We start from the raw sequence: 15,409 nt of genomic DNA on the forward strand, positions 1-15,409 counted from the left end.
TCCCATTTCCCACTGCGTTCACGGGCAGCTGGGTTCCACGCTCATTATCTCCCTCCACTCCCGAAGGCCCTGCCCCACCTGCCCCTGGCTCGGAGCCTGCGCCCTCCTTCTCACACCTGTGACCTCACCTCTCACAGCTGCCACGTTCTCTCCATTTTTGAAAGGACAGTAAATGCAACTCAGACTAACGACTGCTCCCGGGGAATCAGCTGTGTGTGTGTGTGTGTGTGTGCACAACTGTCTCCTTCGATGGGGAGAATCTTTTACGGCTGTATTGCCCCTAACTGAATGATCTGCAGATGGAGTTGATCGTAGCCCCGGTCCCATGGCAGGGCTGCTCACAGCCTGACGTGGGCAGGGTCCCTTCCAGCACAGTGACCCAGGGTGGCCGAGCAGAAGAGCAGAGGCAGGGTGCCCATGTACGGGACGGGCTTCTCTGCAGTGGGGGGTCCCTCTCTGAGGGTCACTGCCCGGGGGCTGGAGCTGGCCTTCCTCACCAAGCTTCTTGGTGGCCCTGCCTGTTCGCGGGTGCTGCTTCCTGCCAGGCAGGGAGCCCCAGCACAGCTGCACAGTGGGGCAGCCACAGGGTCTTCTGCCTGCCCCAGGGCGGTTGCTTCCCTGGCTGACTGACTTCTGCGAGCAGGGAGGGGCTAATGCTGAATGTCCGGGGTGCCAGGATGCTGGGCTGCTTGGGATGGCGCAGAAGCCATCTGCTTCCCAGAGTGAGTTCTGTCCCAGGTCCCCTGCACCTTGCAAGTGTGGATGGCATGCAGCGCCCCCCACTGTTCGCTCCTGGAATCTGCCTCACTCCCTGCAGCAGGTGGCTTGCAGGCCCTGGTGCGGTGGCGCCTGTAAGGCCCTCGATGACCACAGCAACAGAGACCATGACATCCTCTGAATTTTAAACCTTTCCTTGCCTTGTAATAGAACTGTCAAGTTTGGCCCAAAAACCTGGAGTAAAAGCAGGTTCTCAGGCCGCCGTGTGGCTGTTCAGTTCCCTGAAATGGGGGAGCCACATGCCACAAGCATGGCCAACCCTCCAAGAACAGAGCCCCCTCCTCCCGTGACCTCCCTGCCTGTTCCTGGCTGGAATGTAGAAGTGATGACTCGAGGCCGAGCAGCCTCCAGACCACGAGGAAGGCATCCCAGCAGGGGAAGGAGCTGTGGTGCCTGCTGCCTGCCTGGCAGCCCCCCCCCACGCCCGCTCCCAAGCTCCTTAGAAGAAAGAAGGGACCCCCGAACGCCTCTTCACGGGGTCCTGATCACGCAGACGCCTAGCAAGCATCACCAGTTCATGACTGCAAACATCGCTGTGCAGGGACCAGGGGCGGCAGGAGACAGAAAGGGCGTCTCCGTGAGCAGGAGCCGGCCGCGATGTCCCTCCCACAGGGATGGTCCAGGCTGTCCCACCCCCCTGGGAGGGAGGAGTCATGCAGCACTTTAAGCCCTTCAGTTACCCCAGAGCCACTATTGTGCCCATTGGACAGCGGGGAAAACTGAGGTTCACAGCGGTTGCTTGTGCCCAAGTCCCCAGCTCATGGTCTGTCCCTTCTGCCTGGCCCTGGTCTCCAGAGCCACTGAGGTCCACGCCCGGCACAGTGTGGGTGTTTGTAGGGGTGAGTATGCGTGTGGGGGTGACCATGTGCCGTGGGCAGGAGAGCACTGGACCCTCTTCCGTTCTGAGTCAGTTCACCCACACGGCGGCGGCCTCGTTCCCAGTGTGCCCGTCTGCCAGGGAGAGTGGCTGGAGCCACACAGGCTGCGGGGGTCCCGTCTCCCCCCACACTCGGGAACTCCCCAGGAGCAGACCAGCCTCTGGCCACTGCAGGCTCAGGTGGCCATTTCAGCCTGGGCTCTGGGGGAAGGGTGCTGGCAGGACCACCACAGAGCCGGGTGTTGGCCAGGCCCTGGAGCACAGCGAGGCCAGCATGGCTGTAGGGGTGGAGGTGTGTGGTTCTCATTGTCTGTGGTCCAGGCCCCGGGTGAGAAATGCCTGGGAGGTGGGGATAGCCAGGCTGGGCGTCCACTTCCAGAATGTTCTTCCTTTGGAAGTTGGAGGACTGGCCGGGAGGATGCTGCTATCCAGGCTCCCACCTATGCACCTCCAGAACCACAGGGCCCACCTGACCCCTTCCCGATGCCCTCCTGGGTTTACAGTGGGGATCTGCTGACACAGAGGAGGGAGGGAGCTGTGACTGAACGTGGCCACACAATGGATGGAAGTGTCCTGAGCTGGCTGAGATCCAACAGCGCCTGCCTTCGCTGGTGCACGTGTGGGGCAGGGCCTCCCATCTCAGGCTGGGCCAGGCTCGCTCCCACGGCCCTGCCCGGGAGAAGATGAAATTCGGGCCGGGGGTTTGCTTCCTACTGGGCATGCACCGCACCAGCCAAAGAACTCTGAAGCTGAAACACGTGTCGAGAACCATCTGCAGTAGGAAGGTAGATTACATGTTTCATATTTCTAATCAGAGCACACAGTTCAAGGAAGGGTCAAGAATCCATTACAACAAAGGACAGAAAAGAAAAACCAGAATGGCGCACGTGTGGCACAAAGTGCAGTGAATCGTCCAGTTCGTGTGCAGGGAACGCGGCATAAAACCACCACTGACGGGGCAGGTGCAGCAGCACAGTGGGTGACGCTGCTGCTTGCAACACCAGCATTCCATGTGGGTGCGGGGTCCGGTCCCGGCTGCTCCACTTCCTGTCCAGCTCCCTGCTTACGGCCTGGGAAAGCAGCAGCAGATGGTCCAAGTGCCTGGGCCCCGGCACCCACAGGGGAGAGCGGGAGGAAGCTCCTGGCTCCTGGCATTGACCTGGCCTGAGGAGTGAAACAGTGGATGGAAGACCCCTCACTCTGTCTCCCTCTTTCAAATACTAAATATTAAAAAAAAAAAAAAAAAAAAAGGAGGAAGTGGAGGAGGAGGAAAGAAAACGTCTGGCCGTGGGAGTCTCAGACAGCCTTCGGGCTGATGCAGATACACGCGGGCTCCACTGAGGAGTTAGCTTAGGGCCGCCTCTTCTCCCTCGGTGGCCTTTGTGGCCCTGAGGCCAGCGTGAGCCTGGCTGTCAGGGCGCTGCGATCCCTCCCTCCTCTTAGTGGACGTGCTCCCATTTCAGCTCGATCCACACCACCTCTGCTCATCTGTCAGGAGGGGGGGTCACGCGCAGCGGCGTGGTGCAAGGGGCTGCCTGGATGCCAGCTCTGAGCACGGGCTCAGCCACCCCGGCTGCACTTCCAGCCAGGGCTCCTTGGGCACAGCAACACCCGGGTCCCCTGGGCGCCGACACCTGCTCGGGTTGTTGTGAACGTGCCTGGTTCCCGCGACACGGCAGGCACTCGAAGCTTCTTCGAGAACGAAGCTCATCCAAGGCACGTGGCAAAGGGTTGGGCAGAGCAGTCATTCACTCAACCAACACGAGTGACCCGCAGTGTGGTTCAGTTCTGCTTCCGTTTGCCAAGGAGTTCCATTAATCACCTGCTTCCTTGAAACACCGCCTGTGTGGGCCTCTGCGCACAGCCCCCAGCCCCCCAGGACCCACCTCCACCCCGAGCTACTGAGGGAGAGCTCTTGGGCTTTGCGCTTCTTCCCCACAACGGCACAGCCTGGCGTCCTCGGTGCCACCTGGAGGCCAGGCACTTCCCCCCTCTTCACTCAGCAGACTCTGCACTGAGTGCCACGCGCGTCTCTTCCCACCCCCATCATCACGTGTGTCATCTGCTCCACCCTCGCCGTCCAGACAAGGGAAGTGACCTGGCTGTGGGCTCCCACTCACCAAATCGCCCCTCTTCTGACACCATCAGTCCCAAACTGGCCTTGAGTCCTCCTCGGCCCCAGGAGGAAGGCCTCCCCCTTCCACCCTTCCTGCGCCAGAGGGAACGCACCGCACCTTCCACCTCCCCAGGTCACACTGGGCCCCTCCCCGCAGCAGGACAGGGGAGCCCAGCCCTGCTCCTACAAGGGTGGCGGGGGTCCCTGGAGTTTGGTCGCTGGGACTCTCTGTGAATGCTCCGTGTGGGCGAGGCTGGGTACAGCAGCTCTCCATGCAGCCCCAGGATGCAGTGGTACCTCCTCCTCGTGGTGGAGACCGGGGTCTGGGAGCTGGCCCCACCAGGCAGCCTGTGCCCCGAAGCTGTGGGGGCATCCAGCCCACACCCAGGGAGGCTGTGGGGAGGGTGGGAGGAACCAGGATTTCCTCAGGCGATACACCCGGACCCATGCCCAGGCAGGCCCTTGAGGGGAGTGGGGGCTCTTGGCTTCCTCGCAGCCTTTCTGGGCTGTGTTGCTGGATCCCAGGTCAGGAGGGCAACACCACGAGCAGTGGCTGCACAAGTGTGGACCACGGGGACCCCACGGTCTTTAATTGTGCCCGGAGCAGGAGGAAGTACTTCCTGTACCCAGATTAATGCTACGGGGCTCTTGGGAACTCCACAGACCGTGAACACACATGGAGTGTGGCACGGTGGTGGTCCAGCTGGGCGCGGTGCTCTGGGGAAGAGTGAGGTGCCTGAGCCGAGTTCCAGCAGACACTGTGAGGTAGAGAAGGCTGGGTGAGGAGGAGGATGGCGCAGGGGCAGCCATGGACAGGACGGAGAGGGAAGTTCAGGGTGATTGGACCACAGCACCCACACATGGAACATTCCAGAACTTAGGGGAAGAGGACCCCGGAAGCCAGTCCCACTTCCTGGAGGTGGGTCCTGGTGAGGCTGAGCGTCTTCTCCAGACAGTGTCAGAATGGGAACTGTGACAGGGAGGCCTCCTCCCGGCCAAGGCCAGGCTGGGCTACAGGGGCACTGCCCACCTCGTAGGGCTCCCAGGCTGGGCTGTGGGGGCACTGCCCGCTATGTGGGGCTCCCAGGCTGGGCTGCAGGGGCATGGCCCACCTCGCAGGGCTCCCAGGCACCCACGCTGCGCCAGGTGGTGACTCCGTGCAGAGAGCCGGGGCTGTGACTACAGCCCCTGTGTGCAGCTGTGGCCCATGGTGAACACTGCAGCCAGGAGACGGGCCAGGGCCCCCTCCCGAGCCCTGAGGGAGAGGGCAGGGGCCTGTGGAGAGGGGGATAGAGGAAGAGCACTGGGGAAGCGAGATGCCCAGCTGGCCGCACTGACGCCTGCGTGGACGCGAGGCATTGTGAACGCTGTGGCCTCACAGATGGGGGCACCCTGTGGCTGCACCCTGGAGGACCGGGCTACACAGCAAGCAGCACAAGGGACCAGGGTTGCTGGAAGGGCTGGGGCTGTGCATCTGCGTTGGCAGCGTCAGGCGGCCCTGCCTGGAGGCGGGCAGGGGAGCAAAGCTGTGGACGGGGATTGTGGGGTCACTCAGGGTGGTGCCTCTAAACCAGATGCCCCAGACCAACACTGAGTGAGTTCCCAAGCACAGAGAACAACTCGGGGCTCACAGGAAACAACCGGAGGCTCATGGGAATGACCCCAACGATCTGAGAACCACCCCAGGCGCATAGAGACCCCAGTGACCCTGAGAACCATGCAGGCTCACAAAGACCCCAGGCGTATAGAGAACGACCCCAAGGCTCTCAGGGCACGGCCCCAACAACCCCGAGAACTGCGCAGGCTCACAGAGAACAACTTGAATGAGCCCGAGAACAACCCAGGCTCACAAACAACAACCATGAGGCTCAGAAGAAATGACCCCGGGCTCACAGGAAGGACCCCGGGCTCAGGGAGGGCCCAGGGCCCTGGCAGCTCGGGCGCCGGAGAGCTCGCGTGCCCTCAGCCTCAGAACACCTTCATATCAGCACAGGAAGTGGGCGTCTGACTCAGCCGGCCTGGGTGGGGCTGACAATGTGCATTTCCAGTGGGTTCCTGGGGGTTCCAGACCTGACAACCACCACCCGGCAGCCCAGCGAGCCACCTGCGGCTCACCTCTGGAATCTACACGGACGGCCTGGCAGCCGAAAGGCCCTCGCCCCATATCAGAGTACCTGGGCCTGATGCCGTGACCTGCTCCCAAGCCAGCCTCCCGCTGATGCCGACCCTGGGAGGGACCTGGGCTCCCGCCGCCAGCCTCCTGACAATGCCGACTCTGGGAGGGACCTGGGCTCCCGCCGCCAGCCTCCTGCCGATGCCGACTCTGGGAGGGACCTGGGCTCCCGCCGCCAGCCTCCTGCCGATGCCGACTCTGGGAGGGACCTGGGCTCCCGCCGCCAGCCTCCTGACAATGCCGAGCTTGGGAGCACCTGGCTCCTGCCGCCCACGTGGAGAACTTCTCCAGCCTGCAGGACCTGCACCTGCCACGCGCACAGAGGGTCACCTGGCACTTGTTAATGATGAGGGACGGACCCCCAGCAACAGGTTTGTCCCATTCACCTCTTGCTTTGGGGCCCTGCCCTCCAGGGCACAAAGCCCCACATCTGTGAGATCCTAGCCGTCAGTCCTGGAAGAGCGTGCGGGACACTCAGTCATGACGTCGCTGACTTCAGCCTGGCTCAGCCTCAGCCGTGGCGGGCATCTGGGGACTGAACCAGAGGAGAGGACAGAAGATCTCTGTCTCTCAAATAAATATAAAAAAGCTTTTAAAAGGCTGTAAAAAATAAATGCATGAAATAAAATTTACACAGGAGGCTGAAGGATGCAGGAGACACCAGGACCCAGGCAGACCCTGCGGCGCCACCCTCAGAAGCGCACCCTCCTGGGGGCCGGCGTCCTGGCGTGCCAGATGAAGCCCCGCCTGCAACATCGTCATTCCACACGGCTGCCGGTTCAAGTCCCGGCCGCTCCACCCTGCTCCTTCCTTGCTCACAGCCTGGGAAAGCAGTAGACGATGGTCCGCGTGGGAGACCCAGATGAAGCTCGTGGCCTCAGCCTGGCCCAGCCCTGGCCGTTGCAGCCAGCGAGTGAACCAGCAGATGAAAAATCTCTCTAACTCTTTCAACTTGCACTTGAATTCCTTTCCCAAATCTCCAAAGCCTGTGCCAGCTGCTCCTGGTTCAGCCTTGATTCCACGAAGGCAGAGTCCATAAAATTAAACGAGGTGTTTGGGGAACGCTCAGGCAAGGCCTGCAGGAGCAGGGCAGACAGCGCCCGGGCCCCACCTCTAGTGAGGAAGGCAGCACCGTGGCGCCCCTGGGCCTGCAGTCCGAGTTTGTGAAGTGTGGTTTCTTGGCCTTTGGGCTGTGTCCTTGTCTCTCTGGCCCTCCTATCTGCCAACCCCCCCTTTTCTGAGCTCCCATCCAGGAGTCCAGCTAACACGCTAAGCCTGGAGGGCCTGCCTCTGCAGGGACTCCCCGCGCCACCTCCTGGCGGCCCTTGGCTCCTCCTCCCTGGACAGGAGAGGCAGAGGGCCGGCGGCCGGCGCTGTGCTGCAGCTCAGGGCCCCAGCGGATGTTGGACTAGGAGGCGCTGGTGTATTACTTCCCTGTGGCTGCTCTGACAAATCACCACAGACTCGGTGAGACAGGGAAACGTGACGTCTCTCCCATCGGCATCCCGGCGTGGGCAGGCCGCGCTCCCTCCGGGGGACAAGGGAGGATCCTTCCAGCTGCTTCCATCCTCAGGGGCTGCCGGTGTCCTGGGCTCCTGGGCTCTGTGCTGCGATCACCATCTCCACTAGTGCCCTCTGTGGAGGACCCCTGTGACGGTGCCGAGGGCCCACCTGCCCCCAAGTTCAGTCACGGAATCACACCTGCGAAACTGCAGATCAGTGGGACGGTGGGGACCTCGCAGGAGAGGGGCCTGGAATGGACACAGGAAGTCCCAGAAACGAAACTGGAGTTCCAGCTTTTGTCCACACCCAGCGTTGTGGGGGCTGAGGGGCCCTGGGTGCTGTTGGAGCGCTGGGTTTGTGGCCAAGCAGAGGGCACCCCTGCCTGGGGCGGGGCTTTATGATGCTCACCTGTGGGGAGTAGGGCCCGTCGTCCGGGAGACAAATAAGTACTAAGACTGGACAAATAAATACTGAGGACAAATACTGAGATTACCGAGACTAGACTAAACTACTGGAACTGCTAAGACTAACTCTATGCATCTGATCTCCCACAATATGGTGCTGAGAGGGAGTAAACAACTTCCACACAGCTGCCTCACCCACTCGACTAACAAGCTGCAGGAGCTGATCCTGCCCCTGATTGGAGGAGAGCAGTGTGCTCAGCGCGTGGGGAGAGAACACCAGCAGAGTTGGGAAGAGGACTATAAAGGAGGAGAGAGACAACATGCACCAGGAACCCTTGAGGAACTCCTGAGAGAGCCGGCCGGTGACGGTGTGCCACTCCTCCGCGGAAGTGGGGAAGTGGTGGGGGTGCCACCCCTCTGTGGGGGGTGGGGTGGGGTGGGGTGGGGTGGGGTGGCAGCAAACCGGGGAAGGGCCGGGGAAAGAAACAACAGCAAATCCGTTGCTGCTCCTCCATGAGCCTGTGGAGCGAGCGACACTCACCCCTCCCTGGGGCGGGGGGACCTTTATGGAGCTTGCCCCTCCCCAGGCAGGGGGCTTTGTGAAGCTCACCCCTCCCCAGGCGGGGGGCTTTGTGGAGCTCACCCCTCCCCAGGCAGGGGGCTTTGTGAAGCTCACCCCTCCCTGGGTGGGGGGCTTTGTGAAGCTCACCCCTCCCTGGGGTGGGGGGCTTTGTGGAGCTCACCCCTCCCTGGGGCGGGGGGCTTTGTGAAGCTCACCCCTCCCTGGGGCGGGGGGCTTTGTGGAGCTCACCCCTCCCTGGGGCGGGGGGCTTTGTGGAGCTCACCCCTCCCTGGGGTGGGGGGCTTTGTGAAGCTCACCCCTCCCTGGGTGGGGGGCTTTGTGAAGCTCACCCCTCCCTGGGTGGGGGGCTTTGTGGAGCTCACCCCTCCCTGGGGCGGGGGGCTTTGTGAAGCTCACCCCTCCCTGGGGCGGGGGGCTTTGTGGAGCTCACCCCTCCCTGGGGCGGGGGGCTTTGTGGAGCTCACCCCTCCCTGGGGTGGGGGGCTTTGTGAAGCTCACCCCTCCCTGGGTGGGGGGCTTTGTGGAGCTCACCCCTCCCTGGGGCGGGGGGCTTCGTGGAGCTCACCCCTCCCCGGGGTGGGGGGCTTCGTGGAGCTCACCCCTCCCCGGGGTGGGGGGCTTTGTGGAGCTCACCCCTCCCTGGGTGGGGGGCTTTGTGGAGCTCACCCCTCCCTGGGGCGGGGGGCTTTGTGGAGCTCACCCCTCCCTGGGGCGGGGGGCTTTGTGGAGCTCACCCCTCCCTGGGGTGGGGGGGGCTTTGTGGAGCTCACCCCTCCCTGGGGCGGGGGGCTTTGTGGAGCTCACCCCTCCCTGGGGCGGGGGGCTTTGTGGAGCTCACCCCTCCCTGGGGCGGGGGGCTTTGTGGAGCTCACCCCTCCCTGGGTGGGGGGCTTTGTGGAGCTCACCCCTCCCCGGGGTGGGGGGCTTTGTGGAGCTCACCCGTCCCTGGGGCGGTGTGGGGAGCAACTCAGCCTAGACTGTTACTGGAATTAAGACTTATTCTATGCATCTGCTCTCCCACAATATGGCGCTGGGAGAGGAGTAAACAGCTTCTACGTAGCTGCCTCCAGTTCAACCAATGACCTGCAGGAGCTGATCCTGCTCCTGATTGGAGGAGAGCAGCGTGCTCGGCATGTGGGTAGCAGAGTTGGGATTGGTGGAAGAGGACTATAAAGGAGGAGAGAGACAACATGCACCAGGAACATCTAAAGGGAACATCCGGATAACATCTGAGCAGTCCCCGAGAGAGCCGGCCGGTGGTGTGCCGCTCCCCCGGGGAAGTGGGGAAAGTGGCTAGGGGGAACCGCCCTTCCACGGAGGTGGAAGGGTCGGTAGCCAACCCGGGAAGAACCAGCAGCAAACCCGGGGAGAGCCGAGCAGACAAAAGAACAGCGCAGGGTCCTGTGTCGTTCCTCCGCGAAGAGGGGGAGCGACAGGGCGGGGGGCTTTGTGGAGCTCACCCCTCCGTGGGGTGGGGGGCTTTGTGGAGCTCACCCCTCCCTGGGGTGGGGTGGGGGGCTTTGTGGAGCTCACCCCTCCCTGGGGGGGGGCTTTGTGGAGCTCCCTGCTGTGAAGTGAGGTCCGCCAGGCTTCCTTGGGCAGGACTTCAGAGAGGAGCTATACCTCTTTTTTGTTGGAGTCCTGGTTCCGATCCCTCCTGTCTCTTGATCTGGCCGGCTGGCCCAGCACACTGATGATTCCCACCTGAGCTCCTGTGTGGGGGTGGTGTGACCCGGTGCTCCTGAGTCTGGGACAGGTGGAACCGGCTTGGTCCACTGGGAAGCCTTGTCCTACTGGGGCTCTGACGGACCCAGACTCGCCCTGCGGTGGACGATCCGGCGTCTGGGCCGGAAGTGCTGGGTTCTCCAGGAGCAGCGAGAGGCAAGCACAGCCCAGGCGCATATGGAAGCACTCCCCCAGTGAAACCACAAACCCCAGAGCCCGTGCTCACCGCCGTGTCGTCCAAAGCCTGTCGAGAGGAAATTGGTTTTCCAGTGTAGGGGTGGGGAAGGCAGTTGAACGCTGCAGCAGAACTGGTTCACACGCAGCCTTGGACAACAGCACAGAGCTGCTTCCGGAGCAGGCTGTGTTAGCTCCAGAGCTCAGAAATGAGGAATCACTTCAGATGCGTGCAGCCGCACATCCAGCCAGGAGGGATTCCGGAGGTGAGGACCCGTCTGGCCTCAGGTGGAGATAGCTGGGGGTCAAACAGGGGCCCAGAGAGCTCGTCGGGACCTTGGCTTCCAACAAACGCTCAGGCAGGTGACTGCCCTCCGCCTCTGCCTCCAAAACATTCCGGAAGCACCACTGCCCCCATTTTACCTCCTCCGTCCCGGTCCCGGACACAGGAGACGCACTTGCTCCCGGGCCACCGCTCCTCCACCCACCGGAGTGCACCAGTAGGTGGAAGACATTCTCCCTGGCTCTGGCTCTCCCTCTCTGTATAACCTTGCCCTTAAATAACTATTCTTTTTAGTGGAAGAGCCCTTGAAGAAAAGACCACTGCTCTGTGGGGGTCTGGGGAAGCCCAGGGGCCAGGGAGGGGCTTCCTCTGTCCAGTCGCCTGGTGTGGGGTGGTGCTGAGGGCAAGGACAGGGCCGCCACCTGCTGGCACGCTGGCCCTGGTGGCCAGGAGCCCCATTTCAAGGAAAGAGAACAGTTGTGTGGGTTTTTGCATCCAGCTCGGCCCTGATGTCCCCTGGCGCCACTTCCGGACCAAGGGCCAATGGTGCTGCTGCTGGCTGTGCCTTGCTGGCTGTGAGGTGAGGCTGGGGCTCCCACCGGGGCTTGCTGACTGCAGCGGCCGGGCGGGCCAGGGAGCTGCCCTGCCCTGCTTCTAACCTGCCCCTGCCCAGCCCCTCCTCAGGTCCTGGGCCAGGCCCCGGTGTGCTGGACATCGGTCCCCCCGGGGGCGCCCATCACCCGCGGAGGTGCTGTGCAGCATCCGGCAGCGCGGGCTGAAGGTCACATCCCGGGAGGCGGTCAGGACGCCCACCCACAGCTGCAGACCCCAGTGCGGCACGCGTGCCCTCATACAACTCAATGGGGCGGACAAGGAAACCGTGTGCGCCCCTGGGACCTGGGACGGCTCCGTGACAAGGCCAAATCCTGTCTAAAGCGCTGGAAACCACGCCTGGCTGGAGCACAGGGCGACGCCCTCTGGCCCTGGCTTGCTCTTGTTCCCCACCGGCTCTCACCAGTTCTGTTCACCCAGAACACTGCTTTCTGGCCACAGATGACTAAGGAATACTTCTTCCCCACGGTTTTGTTCATGAGGAGCTGCAATGCACCCTACTAGCGTGGGGGCGGGGGGCGGGGGTACGAGTGGGAGGCCCCCGCCTGGGGTGGGGTGTACAAGTGGAAGGCTCCTGCCTGGGGCAGGGGGGGTACAAGTGGGAGGCTCCCGCCTGGGGCGGGGGGCGGAGGGTACGAGTGGGAGGCCCCCGCCTGGCCCCTGCAGTGGTCACTGCTGAGTCTGAGCTCTCTTCTGCCAGAGAAGCCACTCTGGGGACAGAGGACAGAGCACGGGGAGGGACAGCTGGCACCGCGCAGGGCCCTGGTACTGCACAGGCAGGAGACGGGGTTCCTGCCTGGGGCTTGTGTGCCAGCCGAGACTGCCCACGGGGAGGCTGGGGGCCACGCGAGCTGAGGAGCTGGCAGACAAGGACACTGGCCGGTTCCAGGTGAGCTTAGACGACCCCGTGCCCTACGAGAGATCCCATCTTTTCTCTCTGATGCGGAGAGACAGCTGGGCGGCAGGGCCCAGCCAACGGTTCTTGGGCTGGGGCCCGAGGGGACCGGTCAGCCCCACGGAGCCGTGCCTCTGCAGAGCCTCTGGCCCCAGCAGAGCGTGCAGCCCTCTAGAGGACCCACCCCATCTCCTCTTTGCAGCCGCCCATGATGGCAGCCACACTGAGCACCCAGGCTGCCCTCCGGGAGAAGTCTGGGAACACCCCGCTTTCTGGCGTGCCCCAAAATGATTCCCGGAAGCTGGAAGGAGTGGGTTCCTTAGGTCTATGGAAAACTCAGGGCATGTCCTCCACCCTCTAAGAAAACAGGTTCCCAGCTCATGTTTCTGTCTGCCGAGCAGGCCGATGCATCAGGCTTCCTGTGACTCACCAGGCCAGCGTGTGGTCACTCTGAGCAACGGTAGCAGTGCAGAGTGCCCGCCGGACATGCGGCCTGTGCTGGCCACGTCCCCCTCGCCAAGCACCTTGTTCTGAGCCTCACAGCAACCACAGCCAGACAGCTGAGCCCTGGGTGGTGCTGCTCGTGTCCAGGACCCGGTGGCGGCACAGGCGCTGAGCACTGCCCTCTGGTGTCCATGGTGTGACTTCTCCCTGCAGGGCCAACACCAGCTCCCAGGCCCCTCTGTGGGAGGCGGCACCTGCACACCTCCTGCGGCCTTCCCCTGCGTGGTCACATGACCTGACTTCTGTGAGAGAACTCTCGCGGTGGGTCTCCTGACACTGGGCACACCCGGGCAGCGGCATGATCAGGATTTCCTTGTGTGGGGGTTCCCTGCTCTTCCCAGGGTCTTCCTCGCAACACCTCCTCCACCTCTAGGAGATGGGACCCCGGTCGGTGCCATCACACGCTCTTCTTCCCAGCCAGAGTGTGCAGCCTGCACCGTGGGAGGTGACAACGCCGCTTCCCTTGAGCACACGCAGACCAGCACCTATTCTGGGCTGTCATCAGTCTGCTCGCTCCGCTCCCTTTCAAAGGGTGACTGCAGGGTGCAGAGACATCCCCCCCGCCCGCCGAGGCTGGCTGTGTGCTCCCAAAGGCCCCTGGGCCCCATCTCCACTCCTGTCCGAGACAGGTGCTGGTGAGAAGCTGGCGTGAGTGGGCTCTGGACTTCATGCGGGGAAAACGGGGCTCATGCCAGCGCTGTGCCGCCTCCTCTGCTGCCCTGTGTCTCCTAGAGATGCTCGGCTTCCCAGAACCCTGCGTGTGCAGGACAGCTTCCACCCAGCGCCTGTGCACACCTGGGGACCCCTGGCCAGCGACCAGCCCAGGAGTGGGGGACCCCTCATGGAGAGGAATGGGAGCCCCAGGACGCAGCCAGCAGGAGTCACAACACGAGAGCCGCCTGATGACCCCAGCCCAGGCCTGGGGTCTCCCAGCGAGGCCAACACCGTGGAGCAGAGTCAGACCCTGACCTGAGAACCCGTGAACGGGACGCGTGGTCACCGCACACTGAGCAGTTCCGGGGCCACCGGAAGCAGGGCAGGACTCTGAGTGCAGCCTCTCCCTGCTCTGGGGGTTGACGGAGGGGAGGGGAACCAGGAAGGTGTGGCCCATTTCCTGTTACCACCAAGAAGTAACTTGGGGCAGGCACCCACGTCCCACATCAGTTCGAGTTCTGCTACCGCTCCAGAGTCAGCTTCTTGCTGATACGACCCTGAAGGTGGCGGTAGCTGGGTCTCTGCCACCCACTTGGGGGTCTGTATTGGGCTCCCACTACCCAGCCAAGGCCAGTGCAGGCATCTGGGAAGTTAGTCAGCAGCTGGGAGCCCCTGCTCATAATCTGAACACCTGTCTGTCCAGAGGAAGGGAGGGAGGAAGAGAGGAAACAGGATATACCGAGGCTGCAGTGGACCCGGCTCTGGTGAGGGAGCCCTGTGTGAGCCACACGGTGGACAGCAGCATGGTGGGAGCAGGTGCAGGGCAAGTCAGAGCCAGAGATGGGGCCAGTAACCACCTCCCACCTGGCCACATCTCTTAGAGGTCACACAACATAACACACTGCCAGTGTGGACCAAGTCCCTGCCAGGAGCCCCTGGGGACATCCTAGCCACGTCCTCACCACACACCGGGGACCAAGCCCCTGCCAGGAGCCCCTGGGGACAGGCTGCATCCTGTTTCAATCTTCAACAGCGACCATGTGCGTTGGCCACGTCCCCTCCTCCTCTTCCACTCCTCGGTGGACAGTGAGCAGCAAAATGCCCCTCCCTGCGGGTAGGGCTCCCAGGCTTCTGCAAGAGGACGGGACAGCGCTCTCCTGAGCCTGGCTTTGTGAGAGGCTTTGTGTCAGCAAAGCCCAGTGGCTCAGCCCTTCTGCTCCCGCTCTGGGTGGTTTGGTTCCAGATAAAATGTCCTGGTGTCGGTACTGAGGCTGGCACTGTGAGGCGGCTCCACAGCCTCCACGAAGCCTCCCCCGGCCTCCACCTGTCTGCTTCCTGTGGAGGGCAGCCAGCCCTGGACGTGCTGCCTCTCAGAACGGCTCAGGGCCAGCTTCCCGATCCCTGCAGGGGAAGAGGGCCAAGCAGCAGGGGCCGAGCACCGCCGGGCAGCCTCAACCACCTCGTGCGGAAGCTTCTGCACCGGCAGGCCAGCGAGCGGTGGCCGCAGAGGCGCCGGGGATGACCTGGGAAATGGGTGCCCGCCCCAGGTTGGGGACCACAGCATCCTGGGCGATCTGAGGACGTCGGTATGCAGGAAGGACAGGACGGAAGCTCAAGCCACGCGGGAAGCATTCCTTCCTGTTCACGGCAAAGGTGTAGGAGCTGCAGCAGGGAAGGACCTGGAGGTAGTGCAGCACAGCCGTCAGCTCGGCCGCGTGAGAGGGGCTGGGACCCCTGAGGCTGGGTCCTGCCGAGCACCCGCCTTCAGGAAGGGCTGTGGGCTCCGGGCTCCAGGGCTGGGCACGGGCCCCCGGGGGATGACTGCAGAGCCACAGCTGTCCTGGTGCCTCGTGAATCAGTCCCAGACGCTGCTGCCTTCCATGATGTGCACCCAAGGTCTGTGACTTGCATTTGCCTTTATGTCCCAGCTGATGCCAACTCAGCACATTTTACTGAGCCCCCGCCCTGCCCCTTGCTCTGGTGTCCAGACGGCGCCTGGCCTGGGAGCATGCTCTGGACGACGCAGTCCGCCCAGCACCGACTCCACCACGGTGCCCAGCCTTGTACCCAGGGGTTTGTGCACACGCGTCTTCTGCGGGAGTGCGTCACTTCCCACACTGCTTACAGGA

General features: G+C 63.0%; 1 long non-coding RNA gene across 1 annotated transcript; it reads left to right on the plus strand.

The window, feature by feature from the left end:
- Nucleotides 1-10,460: 10,460 nt before the first annotated feature.
- LOC138848842 (uncharacterized) lies at nucleotides 10,461-11,666 on the plus strand. Its single transcript, XR_011386993.1, has 3 exons — nucleotides 10,461-10,598; nucleotides 11,115-11,195; nucleotides 11,300-11,666. It is a non-coding gene; the product is annotated as an uncharacterized lncRNA (long non-coding RNA).
- Nucleotides 11,667-15,409: the final 3,743 nt, after the last annotated feature.

Source organism: Oryctolagus cuniculus, chromosome 2 (genome assembly GCF_964237555.1).
Source record: "Oryctolagus cuniculus chromosome 2, mOryCun1.1, whole genome shotgun sequence".
Lineage (NCBI taxonomy): Eukaryota > Metazoa > Chordata > Mammalia > Lagomorpha > Leporidae > Oryctolagus > Oryctolagus cuniculus.